The sequence below is a fragment of the Choloepus didactylus genome, chromosome 11 (genome assembly GCF_015220235.1).
Source record: "Choloepus didactylus isolate mChoDid1 chromosome 11, mChoDid1.pri, whole genome shotgun sequence".
In the NCBI taxonomy this organism is placed as follows: domain Eukaryota; kingdom Metazoa; phylum Chordata; class Mammalia; order Pilosa; family Megalonychidae; genus Choloepus; species Choloepus didactylus.
In genome coordinates this window covers 54119861-54138729 of record NC_051317.1, presented here as the reverse complement: position 1 = coordinate 54138729, position 18869 = coordinate 54119861, and positions in this window count along the sequence as shown.

Below are 18869 nucleotides of genomic sequence, written 5' to 3'. Positions count from 1 at the left end.
TGATTCCCTATTACTTACATTTATAAATTGTGGAGATTTTTGTAAGGAAGAGTACTGATTTTCCTCAGACTTTGGTTTTGTGGTAAGTGAATCACTATAAGCCAAACAGTGAGAGCTGAATAGTCCTTTGGTTACTGATGTTTTAGGAGCTTTACTTTAATATTTGTGGGAGAATCAGAGTCGGTAGAAAGTCTTTTTTTTGGTGGATCAGATAGCATTTCCCATTGGATGATTCCACATCCTCCCTCCCTTTGGTAAATCAAAATCAACTGAAAGGCAGAATATCAAAAATTTTTGAGTGGAGGTCAAGGTGTATAATGTTGTCTTTGTCCTTATTACTATATTCCAATAAATGAAACTTTTTAACTATTTTAAATAGATATTCTTGGCAACAGCAGAAAAGACTATGTGGATGGCATTATTCTGACCTCTGAAGAACAGATTTTACTGAATTTTAACTGGAAGTAAATTTTAGTAGTAGCAAAATTTCCTTTCTCTTGAGTAGCTGATTTGATTTTATTATCAAAATGAATTTTTAAATTGACTATGCCATCTCTTTGCATTAACCTCAAGAATGGTTTGAGATAATTCACAACCCTCCATTAATAATAGATTTGGTAAAAATTGTGACCAAAGCATGCACTTTGTACTCTCTGCTAGCTTTATGTTGTCTTTCACACTGCCATTTTCTCTTCATGTCATTTATTTTCCAAACTAATTTTTCAATGTCCTCTTTTGTTCTGATGTATTTAAATGTCTTTAAATCTTTCCAGAAACTGAGTGGGGCACCTATAAATAAAACCAGAAAAAATAAATCCTAACAAATACAAAATAAACATTAAGAATCTTGAAGCTAAACACAATGGCTTTTCTCGCTCAAAATGATAAACACTGGACAAAAGTTTAGGGAATTGATGTCCCATTTCTCCTCAGCCACTGGAAATTATTCTGTCAGTTAGCATTGCTGAGGATATTGCTTGGGTTCAAATCCTGTGTGGTATGCTTACACTTGCCCAAGCACAGCTGTTGAGACTTTGTTTCCACTTGCAAAAATATCCATGCCATGGATATAACATGTTATGTTATATTTCAATAATTAATTGGATGTGCAATTGAAATTGGTCTGTGAAAAATTGTAAAGCCTCCATCTTTGGGAAAGTAATCTATTTTCAAATATGTATTTAGGAAGGTGATGGGGATCTGAGAGTTGGTGAATCAAGTCAAATGGCAAAAGAAGCTGAATATAATGGAAATAGAATGGAAAGAAAAATGGTTTTCCTTCAGTACGACAATTTGAATAAATTGAATACACTATCAGGAAGTCAGTGTGCTATTTTCAGGAGTTAGAAATTGTCAGAACAGTCCTTTCTAGATTCGCTTCAAGCTGCTGGCAGTCTCATTTCATTCACCCATTAGGCTGCAGATGAAAAGCAAGCCAGGTGGCTTATGTATGCATTCAGAGCACAGTTGTTTTATCCAAATGTGAGAATGGACAAGAAGCAAATATAGTTCTGTGATCTGAAAATGAGGATGAGACTTCTTTCAAAAAAGATTTCTCACAGAAAAAAAAAAAAATTGAAATAAAGAAAACATTTCCCCTGAGAAACAATGAAACTTCTTTCTTTGGGCAGGAGAGGGACCTACCTGCCTGTAACGCCTTTTCAAACTTTTGAAAATTGAAAGTGTATATATATATACACACATATATATATAAAAAAATTCATAATATATATGAATGTATATATTCAATATATATACATATATATTGAAGGTGTGTGTATATATATACATATATATAAAATATATATTTTATATATAAAAAATAGAGAGAAGTAACTTACTTGAAATACTTCCTAAGTAATTAAATTTAATTAGATCTCTTGTGTGTTATTTTGAAGTCAAAAGGAGAATTATTTACTATATGTGTGTGTGTGTGTGTATGTTTCATGCTACCAATAACTAACCCCACAAAAAGAATAATATGTGGAATTAATTGAGACTGAATATGTATAACTCAATGTGGTAGTCATCTGGAAGTTATTCCTATCCTTCACAATATTCCAGAGCAAGAAAGCGTAAATGACCTGTCTTATAGAAGTCAACTTAATTGAGAACACATTTGAGTAAAAAACCTGTTAAAATATGAACAAAATTGAATTGTGACTGACTTAGTTAATATTTGTAAAGTAACTTATGTTAAAGGCAAAGTAAAAATTAGGGAGAAAACATTAGTTCCGATTCCTAACTCATCAAACTAAAATGGGTAGCTCTTAGAGGTGCATATTTTGCAGCTCTCCCCCTGCCTTCTCCATTATACATGGTGCAGTTATGCTTTCCAGACAGAAATGATCATAGCTTGCCCTGCAGGAAATGCGAGTACATAATAATGTATGGACATTTGTAGAGGAAAAAATAAGTATGCTAAGCAAGAAGAAGAAAAGAAAATGACCAGAAAGGATTTGCAGAAGGGAAATAATTGATTCTGCTCTCAGTTTTAGGCTTGTAAATATGATAACTCATGCACTTTTGACATTATGGCTCACCTTAAAGCACCATTGTTGGAAGAGAAGAACTGTATCACACGAGCTATTTCATAATATTAAAATACTTATTTCAAAGTTGTGGAAACAAGTTAAGCAAATGAAGACTTCTTAAAAAGAAAAAAACTAAACCCTCGGCTCAGGGCTTTATCACTTTTGATTGTTAAATGTTAAAGAATACATCATGGTTTTGAATTGCAGTCTAAGACTGCACTGGGAAAGACAGTGACATTTTTCTTCTGTCACTCTCTGTCATTGTATGTCTGCCTGTCTGTCCTTTGTCAAAATAAACATAATAGTAAATTCCTAACATTCAACAGTTGACAATTTCAGCCTCCAGTCTGTTATTATACTGTATCATAGAAAGTTTTCTCAATCTTATTCTACACTGGGGAAAACCCTACTACTCTATATGCTTCTTTGTTATTTTAATGTCATAAAAAGGACTGAGAACAGGTGAATTTACAGTCCAATATCCCTGAGTTTACATTAAACCATTCTGCTTTGAGGTTTTGCCATGTCTCCAGGACACAGCCAGTCATCAGAGTTCTGCTATCTTGACTGGAAGGAATCACAGTTCATAGTCTATTTCCAAACATGGGAGATTTATCTCCACGTAGTCATTTCCCCAAACCCTCTGTTTCTCTTCAACCCCTCAAGAACAGCTTGCATATACCTTCACTAAGTTGAACATCCATTAAAGCAAACGTTCTCTTTAACTTGAACATCTCCAAACCCTCAGAGACAAAGGCTTACAAAACTCAACTATGTGTTTTAAACAAGGAAGAGGAAAAAGTTAGGGAGAGGCCAACAATAATTTACTTTTTTATCTATTGAGTCTCCGTTGAGTCTGACACAAATATATTACATTTTGGAAATTAGCTTTACCTCAGAGCCAAATTTGCCACATCTCATCCTTGAAGTTTCATAGAATGGGTAAACTCTTAAAAAACATTTGAAGGTGCATAAATTCTACCTACTTTATTTTATTACTTTATAATCTTTATTTTGGAGATTTTTCTGAAGTTAAAATTTTTTGCTCTATCTCATTGAATAAGAGTTAGAGTATGGGGCTAGAGAGAAGCTTCTGATACGTTTCTTCTTATCTCAAACTTTATTGCTTTAAATAAAAACACCTTCACACATGTGAAGTCACACTGCATCACCATTACAGGTTACCTTACAAAGCCATCTCAATCCACTACTCTGTCATTAACAGCACTGCATTCAGTAGCCAAGAAACCTGTTTGAGGCATTTTCTCTGCTAATTCTTGGAACACTCCTAACTAGTTCATAGCAACATGTGTATGTGTTGGAAACCTTCAAATAGGGAGAAAGAAGTCAAGGTCCAAGAGAATAAGAGCTACTTTCTAAACTTGCAAGCTCATTTTGTTTGCATCACAAAATCCAATTGTGGCTACTAATGCAAGAAAAATAAAATATGAAAAATATTTGTATCAAACAAAAAATTGAAGTTTTATAGGCATATTCATATTATGGTTAGTTTATAAATGAAGTTAAAATATTCACAATTTCAAATTTATTACAGATAAAAATGTAGATATAAGGCCATAAAATAAATCAATCAAAATTGACATTCCACATCTTTTTTTTGAATTCTCCCTTGTTCTTTGTTTCTCTTTGTTTTGTTTTTTCAGTGGTCAGAAAAAACTTTCTTACTGATAAAAGAAAATGTTTTCATGTAAGTTAGGATCTCACATATTTACTGAGTGATTCATGAATCAGCTAGCAACTCATTCCAAAAGTAGATAGCTCTGATGTGGGAAACATATAGGGCAGATGCCAAAGAAAGTGAGGAAATGCTCTGATTGGCTGATACTAAGTTTTCATTTTACATAGGATATCTTACAAACTGGGGAGCAGATATATATTGATTCATATGGTATGCTTGCTCAACCTGATAGGCTATCTCTCCTGCACTGAAACTGGTCTTAACATCAGGTTTTACTTATCAGCAACCCTATAGGGTCAATTGTTTTTGTCTTCTGGAAAAACCATTCTCAGAAAAGGATCTTTTTCCCACAATGCCCAATGCAAGAGACCATTTTATTTTACTTAACATTATTAATTTCTATGTTTGTAGAGTCCATTTTATTTTCTTCAAGAAATTCTCATTTTCATCACAGCTCATTCTATTTCATGCTGGTTTTGAAAACTATGATTTTTCATGTGCTTGGCAAATTTCAAATGAATTCCTCTTTAAATACAATTAATTGAAAGGATTATTTATGGTAAATGTTCTTGAATATTCTGATTGTAATTTAAATCAATTGTTTAGCTTAGCTTGTTTTTGGGGAAGGTGAAAAATGCAGCTGTCTGACTGTATGCAGATCTATAAGGAGATAAGTTCACAGTAGCATATTTATTTCTGGGAGCATTACTATTTTCAGTGATTAAGAAAATAGCTACAACCAAAGACATAAATAGAATTAATAATCTAATGATTTTTGGTGCAATGATTTTAAAAAATAACTGTTGATGAAATTCTATCAGGAAGTCACGAGTTTCATTGGAATTAATTTAGCCCAATTAATATGTACAGTCCTTTGCAATAGGCTAGAGATGGCCTGTTACTTTTCATGGTTCTGCTTTATGATAAGAATGTTCATTGTAAAGTGATTTTTAATTTTCTGAGGGTATTTATTTTGCAGCCCTTGGATTTACTATATGAACTGCCAGATAAGCTTCTAACCCTTCTAGCAGGTAAGGGATTTATTACTCCAAAAGTTTGGCTAAATCAACTGCAAAGCTAATAAAAGAACGTTTTGTATGCTGAAGGCTTTTATTTCATTAACTGCTGCTTTCCGAAAGTCTATGGCACTGTAGGATCTAGAAATAAAGAAACATCAGGGTATTCAAGTAAAAGTGTAAATCACAGAATCATAAGGAGTGAAGGAAACATGAATCTTATTTTCTTTTTCCTCACTGGTGAACCAAAACAAACCCCTCTACAAGCAACTATTATAAAATCTGATTAAACACTTGTGTCAAAAGCCCAGTTACTCAGGTGTTATTGTACTTGAGCAAAGTACAGAGGAAGTTTCTCTTTCATGTCTATCCACACATTCCTTCTATTAATCACATTCACTCTTGTAAATGACTAATTTGAATATGTTAGCTAAAACCCCTAAGCCTAGGTCAGCTAAAGTCCTTGAACAATAGTTTCAAAAGACAAATATTTAAATGCAACTGGATCTTTCTCTCACTTATCACTCCCTTCTCTACATTCAACTGGTCAGGAAGGCCTTTTGATGAGCTAATTGACCTTATTATACCCAGCATCCCAATTTCCAATCACCCTCTGCACAATTAACTTTCTCAAGGAGAAATCCTCTCTTTGAAAATGAACAGGGGCTACTTGTTATCTAAATGTGACTTCCAAATACCTGAGAAACGTTTACAGTCTATACTTCTATAGTGGAATACACTACATTCTCTCTATGAAATATTCTTTACTCTGTTATTCTACTCATTCTTAAGATACAGGTCAAATGTCGCCTGCTCTTTGAAGCTCTTCATAGAAGCCCTTCCAATATAAATTAAGTAATCCCAAAAATGTCATTCAGGCTTTTTTTAAAAAATTCAGAAAAAGACTTCTATTAGTTTAGAGCCCTTATGATGGAAGAGTCCTTGTAATTAAATAATTATCCAATTTTATACTAGCACAGTACTTGCATTTTTGCTTGGAAAACACACACACACGGAGACTAATATAGACATATAATTTGTGACTAAATTTCAACTTATTTTATGATACCTTCTTCTGCAAGTCATCTTTTCTTAAAAGTGGTAACTATTTTACATTCAGCCCTTGAGATCTTGTCAAAGATCTCAAGAGATATTCATATCTGCTCAAACTTAACTTACATTTAGACCTTAGATTAATAAAGTACTTTTTCTAAATGAGCTATATTTGAGAACCATTGAAATATGAATATAAAATTATAGGTGGGTGTGAAAGGGGCTTAATTAAACATCTAAGGAATGAATACAGACTGAATGTGAAAATATTTGCTTAACATATTATATGCTGAACAATAATGAACACAGACACACACAAATGAGCTCTAAGTGGTCCTGTTACTGGACAAAAGTGGTGGATTCTTTGCCCCATGTGTTCAAATGACCAATTCCTGAGACACTGGGGTTTCAAAGACAGAAAGAGTTTACTGCTAAGTGCAAAGCAGTAAAGCAGAAGACCTATCAGCCCAAAAATCTGTCTCCCCAAACTGCAGTAATTCTGAATAGTTCAATAGTATCAAAAGATGGTGGCAGATTTTAGTATAATGGGCACCATGGCTCCAGATAATATAATTAGAGGTGATCTAATTATTGAGCATGTGCAGATTGAGTACATGCTTAGTCATAGAACTTATGTAACAAAATGGTGGCCCAAATATGATGATGGGTGTGAATTTTAGTATTATAATGAGGTATAGGTTACTTGTAGGTTAAAGTCTAAGCTACTGAGAATATCAGGCAGGCCCATATTGGTTAGATCCAGTTTTGGTTATCAAGAGAACTTTGGAATTGGGGTGGGTTAGTTCTGGGCTGACCTAAGTCCCTTCATTAATAAACATTAGGGGCTGTGTCTAGTGATCATACGACTCCGAAGTCGAACAAATGTATAAAAATGGGTACAAGTGAGAGTCAGTCACAAGGTTTTTACAATCACTAGGGCACAAGATAAAGGCTGTACAATCATATCAGAGACCAAGACAGCTGGATAACATTTCAGAGATTTCATTCATTTCCCTTTGTCTAATATACCAGAAAGAAAAAAATGAATATCTATATAATGATTCAGTAATCATAATGATCCCTTAAATCATAACTTCTTGGGTATAGTCCCAAAAACCCTACTCTATTTTTTGGTACAATATTCCACTCTTCCAAATTACTATTTCACATTGCTTTCTTCCTTAAACCTCAATAATAATATTAACTGAAATCTATTTTTTAAACATTTCTCTCAACTAAATTTCTGTTTCCAATCTCACTGAGAAATAATAACTAATTGGAAGAGAACTTTCACATGCTCCAATCTATATACCAGCCTGCCTTTAGTGCTAACCATATACTTAGGTCTCCTTCCTTGTGCCAGTTTGAATGTATTATGTCCCCCAGAAAAGGCTATATTCTTTGATGCAATCTTGTGGGGCAGACATATCAGTGGGGATTAAGTTGGAACGTTTGGATTAGGTTGTTTCCAAGGAAATATGCCCCTCCCAACTGTGGATGATAACTCTGATTGGATAATTTCCATGGAGGTTTGGCCCTACCCATTCAGCATAGGCCTTGATGAGTTTACTGGAGCAGTATATAAGCTCAGACAGGAGTGAACTTGCCACAGCCAAGAGGGACACTTTGAAGAATGCACAGGAGCTGAGAAGAGAGAAGCTGAAGCTTACAGAGACATCTTGGTGACAGCCTTGGAAAGCAGACTTTTGCTCCGGAGAAGCTAAGAGAGGACAAATGCCCCAAGAGCAACTGAGAGTGACATTCTGGAGAGAAGCTGAAGCCTAGAGAGGAATGTCCTGGGAGAAAACCATTTTGAAACCATAACTCCGGAGCAGACGCCAGCCACATGCCTTCCCAGCTAACAGAGGTTTTCCGGATGCCATTGGCCATCCTTCAGTGAAGGTACCCCCTTACCTTGGACACTTTATGGCCTTAAGACTGTAACTTTGTAACCAAATAAACCCCCTTTATAAAAGGCAATCCATTTCTGGTATTTTGCATTCCAGGAGCATTAGCAAACTAGAACACCCAGTTACAAAGTTTAGTATCCATACTGGTGGCTTGCAAATGTATAACTCCAGTCAAGAGTTTCTCTCTGCAGTCTAGATTCATAGAAGCAAAAACCTACTGTGCATGTCTACTTAGAGGTCTATGGCTACATCAAGCTCATCAAGTGTGAAACTGAAGTCCTGATTTATATCCTTTCAATCCCAGAACTACTTCTTCTGTGCCTTTCCCATCTTAGTAAATAGTAATTGCAATTTTATAAGTGCAGAGACAAAACCATGGAATTGTCTTGACTCCTCTCATTTATTTTTATTCCATATTAGCAAATAATGTAGGCTCTATCTTTAAAATGTGCTGTGAATCCTGTCACTTCTCATGATTTCTATCATGATGATGGTCCGTACACCCATAAACTGTTTTTTTTTTTTTCTTTTAAATCATTGACAAAATTTGTTTCTGTATCTCTTGAGTGTTCTCTAGCCCACTGGGGTCTCTTCTCTGAAAGCAACTACAATGATCCTTTTTAAGCAGTGGTTCTCGACTAGTGGTGATTTTGTACGCCTGGGAGACATTTAGACATGTCTGGAGACATTTTGTGTGTCAGAATTAGGGGGAAGCTACTGACATCTGGTGGACAGATGCCAGGGACACTGCTAAACATCCTTTATTGCACAGCACAGCCCTCTACAACAAAGAATTATCCTGCCAAAAATCAGTTAGAAACCAGTTTAAAATGTAATTCACACACCTTTCACAATCTTGCTTTGGCTTCCCGTCTCACTGTGAGTAAATACCAACATCCTTGAAATTAATTGTCTTCAATTCTCCAGAAGACCCAATTCCCTTACTATTTCTCTGATCTCATTCCCTTAAGACATGTCCCTCTCTCCTCTCATGGTAGGGCCTTAGCATCTGCTTGTCTCACTGTTTGGAATGTGCTTTGACCCATGTGCCTTGTTCTTTAATGCAATCTTGTGGGTGCAGAAGTATTAGTCTTTTGATTAGGGTGGAACCTTTTGATTGAGTGTTTCCATAGAGATTTGACTCATGCAACTGCGGGTGATACTTTTGATTAGATTACTTCCATGGAGGTGTAGACCCCGCCCATTCAGGGTTGGTCTTGATTAGTTCACTGGAATACTTAAGAGAGAAGCTAAGAGCCAACACATACCCAGATGCTTGCTGACACTTAGAGATGGTTGGAGATGCAGACAGAAGGATGTTTGGAAGTGCTAAGCTAAGAGATGAAGCACAGAATTTGCCCAGAGAAGCTAAGAGGACTCCCAGACACTTAGAGAGAAAGCTACTAGAATCAGAAGCTGAAAGCAAAGCAACCCAGGAAGAAAGGACCAGCAGACACCAGCCATGTGCCTTCACAGCAGACAAATGTGTTCCAGATGCCATCAGCCATTCTTCAATGAGGATATCCTGTTGTCAGTGCCTTAGTATGGACACTTTTATAGCCTTAGGATTATGAATTTGTAACCAAATAAACCCCCTTTATAAAAGTCAATCCATTTCTGGTATTTTGCATAATGGAAGCATTAGCAAACTGGAGCAACTAGATATTTATACAACTAGCCCACTAACTTGCTTTGGGTGTCTGCTTAATATTGTCTTAATTGTGAGGCTTCCCCTGATGATCCTTCACAGAATATCCCTACTACCCTCAAATATACAGACATATGGTTATATTTTATCATTATGTTCCTCTGCTTTATTTTTTCTACATAGCATTTATTAACTTCTGAATTAATGTATTTATTTGTTTTGGTTTGGTTTTCCTTCCCCCTATAAAATATTAGTTTGGTAAGAGAGGGACACTTTAAAAAAAAATTTTTGTTTACTTTTAAATACCTAGAAAAGCACCTGGAAAAAACATAGGTGGGTAGTAAATATTTGTTGATGAATGAATAACACAATTGAAACATCATGCTTCTTTGTCTGTTTAAATAGAATTAGATTAAACTTTGCTTAATTTGAAGCAAGGGATTTCAACATCAATTAGGAATGAAAGAGTTTGATTCCTCTCACATTTTATTTTGATTACATGAAAGTAGAACATCTAACAAGCTCCTTCTCAGTCAAAGGAAACATGGATCACATCAAAAAGACATGGATCAAAGGGCATGGGGACTAGGAGAGAAGAATTTAAATGTTCTTTCATTTTCTTTCTTACTTTCTATTGATAAGTAATTATAGGGGATAGTCCACAGTTCTTTGATTTGCTTTAAACCAAGCTGAAAAGGAACAAATTACCTGAAACCTTGAAAGACAACTTCTGTTAAGAAGCAAAGTGCACTTCATAAAGTCCTTGTGAATATCCATGTAATGTAAACAGCTAATTCCAGACCTGAGCGAATAAGTTCCATGCTGTTATTGTTGGGTTAGTTCACTCAAATTAGCTGATCTCCTACTCACACCATCTCATTTCTTGGCTTTTATCTTAGGGGTATGGAGAATAGTAGGTCAATGACTGCATTTAAGTTTGAAATGAAATGAAAGCTCTTCTTGGTGTTTTAACGATGTTCCTTGGGCAGAACTTACTGTTTTGTTTTGCTTTGTTTAAAAAGAGGTAGAGACAGAGACAGAGACAGAGAGATGCATCTTCTAGCATGTTTCTGGCCACAAGAGAGTTAACCTTAATTCAAACTGCATTACAAATGACAGTAAATGTATCTTACAATACCTTGTTGAGAAGACAGTAAATGTCAGGCATGGTTGAATCAGGCTCCCATGATATCCTTAAAGATACAACTTGTTTCCAACTTTTTGCTTTGCTATCCTGTGAACATTCACTTTTATTTTAGACTGCCATCCCTAAAGGTTCAATAAAATCCAAGGTATAGAAGGGCCCATTTTTATGATATCTAATTTAGAGAAATGTGATCTTTCCCCGAGAGATCATCCACTCACCACACCAGATATTTTCTCAGATTAAGATTCAAGTGATTTTGCCTGTGGCAAAGTCACTCAGTAACAAAGGAATAATTGTCTTGATTGGCTTAAATGAATCATGATTTCCTTGAAACTGATGGTATGGTCCCCCTGATGATACAGTGGAAACCATAACAAATGTATGTTATGTTAGCAAGAAATAATTGGAGAATGGATAATTGCAAGACAATCTACAGTGTCTACATGAAACATATGTCTTTGCTGGCATCTGATGTTATTTCTTTACCCCTACCCCAAACTTTATCATTGGGACTTCACTGCCTTCATGATGCTTGCTGATTATCTAAAGTAACAATCCAGGTCTTTCCTCTGATAAGACACAATATACTCCAAAGTTCTACCTCACTCGTTTCCATAGTCTCTTCTTGATACACATTAGTTTCCTTAGAATTGTTAGGACTTAGAAAGGAATGTGATAACATTTACTTGTGTCTTTACCTCTAAATTTCTGGGTATTTCCATAATTTACAAACTTATATTGAAGTTTAAGCTCAGTACCCCAGTCTCATAAATAAGGCTCTCTTGGCTTAAAATGGTTCCACAGACTAAATCAGCTACATAGGCTTTTGTGATAGTCAAGACAGGTGCCCAAACTTGATACTAGATGTTTTACTTTTGTCAGTGTGCTGATTTTATTTTTACCTGCAGTTTCCTCAGTGAGGACCAAAATGTGAAACTGACAGCACTTTCTTAATGAATGTAAAATGCTTAACAACATGTTTGATATCTAGCAAGTGCTCCATAAATGGTTGTTCTGCTTTTGCTCTTATTAGTGTTATTATCATTACTATAATTATTTCTAAATCCCCAGGACCTAGCATAGTATTCAGGCTCTGCCAGCCCTCAGGAAATGTATTTCAAATACATAAATTAATTAATTTTATAAGAAGGGGAGATATATGTCTGTGTCTATAACTTGTTCTAGCACTTAGTTGAAAGGAAGAAGAAAACTGTTGAAGCTAGTACATGCTGAGAACCTCTTAAACAATACCTTTGTAGAACAGATCACTTGGGTTTATTCAATATATGCTTTTTCATCTCTGGAAATCTTTCACATAAGATGGGCAAATCTGTTAAGTAGTAGATTAAAGAGCAAGATGCTATTATAGGTCCCCAATGAGATACAGCTTTAAAGAGGGCCATTTTTTTTTCATGTTTCTTCTTTCTTATATGGGATTTATTCTTTAATTCCTTTAGTTAAAAATCTGATATGCAAATGGGATGGCAGAGTCTTTTCCCATGGAGATAAATTTAGAAGGGGAATGTAGGAGTAACTCACAGAGGGGACAAGGATAAGTGGTAGCTGTAGCAAGACAAAAGGGAAAGTATATTATGGTCACCAGGTCCGGGAATACAGAGTATTATGCCTAGAATAATGCCTTATACCAAGTGGGTGTGGCAAGTGCTTATTTAAGTGGGGTGAAATATTTTAGCAAATTTATTTTCTTAATGCCACAGCAATGTCTTGAGTTCAAACCATTTTTCCTTCTCACCACAAGCTTGATTTTTCCAGGAAAACTTTGAAAGCAACTACTTGTAGAGGCTGACCTAAAAAAGCCTAAATTTATCTGGCTTTATATATACTACATAGTCATTTATGTTAACTGCTTACTAGTTCTGCCTAATCAGCATGCAGTACAACCAGGGAAAAATGATGTGGACATCTGTTTACATAGTGTGGAGCAAGTTGATACATGGTATGCATGGGAATAGTGACTTGGGCACAAGATAAACTTTCAGCAAATGACTGCTTTATTGTTTACACAATGCAAAGGGTCCAAAAGACCAGGAGAAGAGATTCTATTAGGGTTGGTCTCCTAGGAAGGTCAGAACTGCCCTGGTCCAGGTCAGTGGATAGCAGCTCTCCATCCCCTGGAGAGGACAGGGAGGGGGCCCAGCCAATAAGCAAAAGGCATGTATCAAGCAACTTTGTATAAAGTTCCCATCCTGATAAGCAGCTGGGGCTGCTTGTTCCTGGTTTGGGGTTCAAAGTAAGGTCAGGCCTTTCCATTAGACCTAACATCTCTCCCAGGCTGCAAAATGGAAACATTGTACACCTGCACACAAAGAAAAAGAAGGGTAGAAAGAGGCTGGGAGATGGCCGCCAAGGGGTCTGTGACATCCCCAGCACATATGGTAGAATGAATGATGCATTTATCTCTGACAATATTTGAAAATAGACTGAATGATGCCACAGAAATAGGAAAAGAACAGAGAATAGACAATCAGGCAACAAAGAGGGAGATGTCCTCAGTGTTCTAGAGTGAAAAGCAAGTGAGTTGGTGTAGCAGAGTTGAAAAGTGAACACCTACTCCTCTGCAGAGGAGGCTGCCAGTGAAAAGCAAGTTGGTAATTTCAGAAAACCAAGTTATAGGGGTTCCACTGAAGGCAAAATTAACTTTGCAGAGAGGAGGAATGGAAAGGATTGAACACTGGAGGACTGATTGAAATTCTACTGCAGTAGGCAGAATTCTAAAATTGCCACCCTACCAGAAGTTTTCTTGCTCTAATTCTGGGGACTGTGATTATGAAGAGATAACATGTTTGTGGATATGTTATATTTCATGATAAAATGAACTTTTCAGATGTAACTAAGATTACACCTTAAAATGGAGAAATAAACTTGGATTATACAGGTGGGCTTAATCTAATCATACTAGCCTTTTAAAAGCAGAGAATTTTCATGTGCTGGTATTTAGAAGGCTAAATCCTTTATTTGAAGCATGAAGGGGATTTGAAGACGGAGGGGGCCAAGTGCCAAAGAATGCAGGTGAACTTTAGGAGCTGAGAGTGGTCCCTAGCTTATAGCCAGACAGGAAACATGGACTTCAGCCCTAAAATTGGAGGAAATGAATTCAGCCAAAGCTGCAATTAATTTGCAAGAATATCATTCCCCAGAACCTCCAGTTAAGATCTCAACTTGGCTGACAACTTAATTCAGCCTGTGAGTTCCTAAACAGAGAACCCGTTCAAGCTTGAACCAATTTCTGACCTACAGAACTGTGAGAAAATAAATGGTTTTTTTAAATCAGTATGTCTATAAAAATGCTACCCATTGTCTTAGGTAGCCGGAACTGCTACGACAAATACCACACAGTGGGCTAGCTTAAACAGCAAGAATTTATTGACTCACAATTTTAGAGGCTGGAAGTCCCAAATCAAGACATTGGCAAGACCATGCTTTCTCCTGAATTTGGTCACATTCTGGCAATGGCAGTCCCCAGTCACATGGTGATGTCCTTGGTCTCCTGTGACTTCCTCTGGCTTCTGGCTTCTTTTGAGGTGGGATGACCTCCAGTAATTAAGGCCCAACCTGATTCAGTTTGGCCACACCTAAATGGGATCTTAAAAGATCCTAATCACAAATGAATGCACACCTTTACTGATACATATTTAAAGGATCCTATTTACAAATGGAGTCACACTCACTCACAGGAAGGTAGATTAAGAACATGGATTTGTTGGGGTACATGATTCAATCTAGTCACACTCAGTGATAGAAAACTAATAAATCTGAATTCAGCAATGAAACAACTTGTCCCCAGTCAAAACAGGAGAGAGGGAATTATTCTCTGAGGAAAAAATACTGTACTCTCGTGAAAACAGAGGTGGTGAGTGAATGCAGATATATTAAATAATTTAGGCACTGACACCCTCCTCATGTTCCAGGGCCAGAATTCTATCAGTCAAGTGCATTGTGCCACAAAGGAAGCAATTATGAATCATACATTTGGGTGTCTCAGAAAGAAATGGTTATATTCCTGCCTCTTTACCATACTGCAAATCACAACTGTTGACAAGGCTGGTCATCTCTCAAAGAAAATTTTGTTGGGGAGATGGGGCTTTTGCGCTCATGTTCAAGATGTATCATCCACTTTCAATTCTTGAGCAGCAGGGTTGCATTTCTTCCCCACCCCCGATTTTTCCTATGTAGAGAGAGTCTTAATATTGCAGTGTTCTTGGCCTTGTCTTCCCTTTACTCATTTATCCTAGCATGGAATGCATGGTCTGTTTTTAACCTTACATTTGGAGGAAGAAATGGCATGTGTAGCTCAACCCCTTTTCTTCCATTTTTCTCCTTGGGAATCATGATGGCAGGTATTCTTTTGCAGGTGCATCTTGTTAGCTATTAAAGGCCTATCAAGGGGAAAGGATCTGAGGTTTTCTAAGATGGCTGGGCCTGAGGGTGGGGATGGGGAATTTGAGGGGGTGGGGTGAGTCTTCAGTTTCACTCCTTACTAATAGGAAGCCCATTTGACAGAGATGTAAAAAAAAAAATTCTCTGAAATAAGTTTATATTGCAATAAATATATTTTTTTAGTTTCTCCAACTGCCTTTTTGACAAAATTCTCAATTGGTTAAAGTCTTTATTGGGGAAAAGAGAGGTTTTTATGATATAAAGCCCATAATAATTTATCTCTGCCTTTAATTAACTATGCACATTGTCCAAAAAGTCACACTAAATTTAAGGAAATCAAATACCATGAAAGGAGGGAACAGGTAAATACCAGGAGATACAATCAAAAGAAAGTTATAATATTTTTAGTTTTTCTTGTGTCTGACCGACCTAATAAGAGTAAAAGCTATTAGTAATTGATATTCTATTTATTTCTATTTGGTAATTATTTTTGTTTGCATATTTCAACTACTGAATTAACAATTATTAAACAATTACATTGCATATACAAAGATAAATTCTCCAATTATTTGTATTATTTTAATTTTTCTTAATATTTCTGCAATCTATTTGTTTATTTTTTTCATTATTATGACCTCTGTTTTTTAAAAAATAAAATCTGTTCTTACTTTTTGAATGTTTATCTCTTGAATTATTCCTGGAAGGGCTCTTGGACTCTGTCAAAGCAGAAAATCCAGAGAAGAAAGGGATGAAAGCAAACAATTTATTCTTGCTTGTATCAATAGTGGCAACTTTCAAAAGAAAATAATTATTTGTGTGTATGTGTGTGTCTGTGTGTGTGTGTGTGTTTTAAATGGGGTATGGCTCAGGGTAAAAACATACTAAGAGCAAATTCACTGATTCATAGGGAGTGGTCTACAACTTGTCATTTTTTAATATTCCCATGATTTTTATTCATTAGTTGGGGGAAGTCAACAAAATCTGTTTGCAAACATTTGCTTCACAGAATTCATTGTATTTCAGAACTTGTAGCAACTATCTGCTTTTCTAAATCCTGACAAGGACTTTAGGCATGGAACTTCAGTTCAAGGTTCATTAGTTGAAAAGTACAGCTTTCACACTCTGTTTTGGAATACCTCTATATGCAATATAAAGTCTCATTACATCTTAAATGTTAACATATTTTTCCATATTTTCTATATTACATTAACTTTTTTCCTTGAGGGATTATTTACCTGCCTCACTATTGATCACGTTGGTAAAACAGAATTAATTGATCTACTGGCTGTGTTCTTAATAGGAATTTATAGCTTTATAACTGCCTCCATAGCAACTGTTATCTCATTAGATCATGAATATCTGCTTACCTTAATGCTTTCATAATCTGTCCTTGAGGTCAGTGACTATTGTTATTTATAGTTTTTTCCCCCAAATCTAACACTGAACCACAGACAAAATAGATAATAAAAAATTATGTTAAATTGAATTGTGTTAAGTTGTGTTTTTTTTTTAATTGAACGACTGCCACAAATTGGGTTATAGTACACATAGCTAAAATAATAATAAAATACAACTGTGATGAACCTTTTGTTTCAGCTACTTTCATCTGAGATTGAAATAACCTAAAAATACTAATTCATAGGAAAAACTTTTTTTCTCTGCCAACAAAATTCCTACTTACTGTATTTTTCTTACTTGGAACAGATGGAGCAAAAATGTGTACTTGCCGAGATTTTTTAACAAGCTGTGTTTTATCAACACAAAACATAAAACAAATGATGTACAACTATATTAAAATTTTGTTAAAAAATAGAAATGCAAGTACACAGTTTTTGTTCATTCTATGATGTGTATACATCATTGAGAGTAGTCACAACTTAACTTATCCTGACCATAAATCAACACAAATGATACCTATCAATGCCCCATTATCTGAAGGAAAGTTCTATCACTTAAGCAATGGAAAACATATAATAAGATGCCTAATAAATAGTTTCAGCCCCAAGAGTTCATGGTATAATTGAAGGCACTAGGACAATTTCAAAATATAAGAAGCAACAAGGGATTTACTCACAGCAATGCAAAAGACTACTTAAAAAGAACACAAATATAATTAACATAAATAGTTTCATAAACATAATGTGCAGTGTTCATATATCTTTACAGATTATAGAAAGTTATGTTGAGTTTTATTATACATTTTACATAGTTTAGCCACACTATTATCTCTTTTACCATGGTTCATCTTTTGTGAATATTTGGCACATTTCTCTACTATCGTTGAGTTTCTATAGTCCTGTGGTTGTCATTTTATAATCATGCAATACCACTAACAACTCCATAATTTGGTTTTATAATCTCCATTTTAGAAAATGAAAAAATGGAATTCCCAAGAGTTTACATAACTTACCTGGAATCATTTAGTTTGAAAATGACTTAATAAGGGTTTTAAATCAAGTCTATATAACTCCAACACATAAATAATTTCCATTCTTCTACATCCAAAGAATGAGTCTCATTCTTTTTCTATAAATGATGCCACAGTATCAATCTACAATAGCTTTTTAAAAATTCTGGATCAAAAGACATATAAAATCTCAGGAATGGCCTTCCTTGGGTGGGGGTCAGTCATCTAATCTGCCTACATCTGGTTGTTTAGGATATTTTTCCAAAATATTTGGTGAAGTGGTCAATCTCATTCTTAGAAAGTTTATTTCAGAACAAATTCTGTGCCTATATAATTTTTGTGCTATATTCTTTAGGACCAAAGATAACATATTTAGCTTTTCTAAAGAGTCTCTCGCCTCTCAATCAACTTGTTAATTTTGGGGCTCCATTTAATAATAAGTGAGATCCAAAATTTTGATTCTTTAAAATTTTTGGTTGTGACATCTCAAGATTAAATGAATGGCTAGAGATAACCCAGACAGCTGGGAACCAAGTGTTCCAGAGGTCCCTCTGGGTGTTCCAAATGATTCTGGTTTTTGTGCTAGGGCTTCCAGGACACTAACAGAAAATCAAGGATATTTAGTTATTTGGGGCCAATTTAGGTTTCCAAAGAGATTGGGCTGAATATGGAATCTAAGCCCAACAACTTTGCAGCCATTCAGAATGAGGTTCTTAAGAAGAGCAGATTCCCTGACATTGCTTTCTTATCCTTGTCTTTCTTTCAACATTTCCCCAAGATATGAGCATTAGCCAGATCCTTTCTGAGAACTGGACTGGAATAGATGATTAGTGTCATAATGAGATTGCTATACAATTTGAATTATTATAGGGTTTACTCTATTTTATACATGATCTGACTAGCAAAATATGGAGTCCCTTTGTCTAGCCTTCCTTACTGAAGATTAAAGTAATTCCATCATTTATTTATCTTTCAGTGATGATCCACCAAAAAGTTATAACTGAGGGGACAGCAAGATGGTTGCATAGAGAGGAGTGGAATTTAGTTAGTCCCCTGT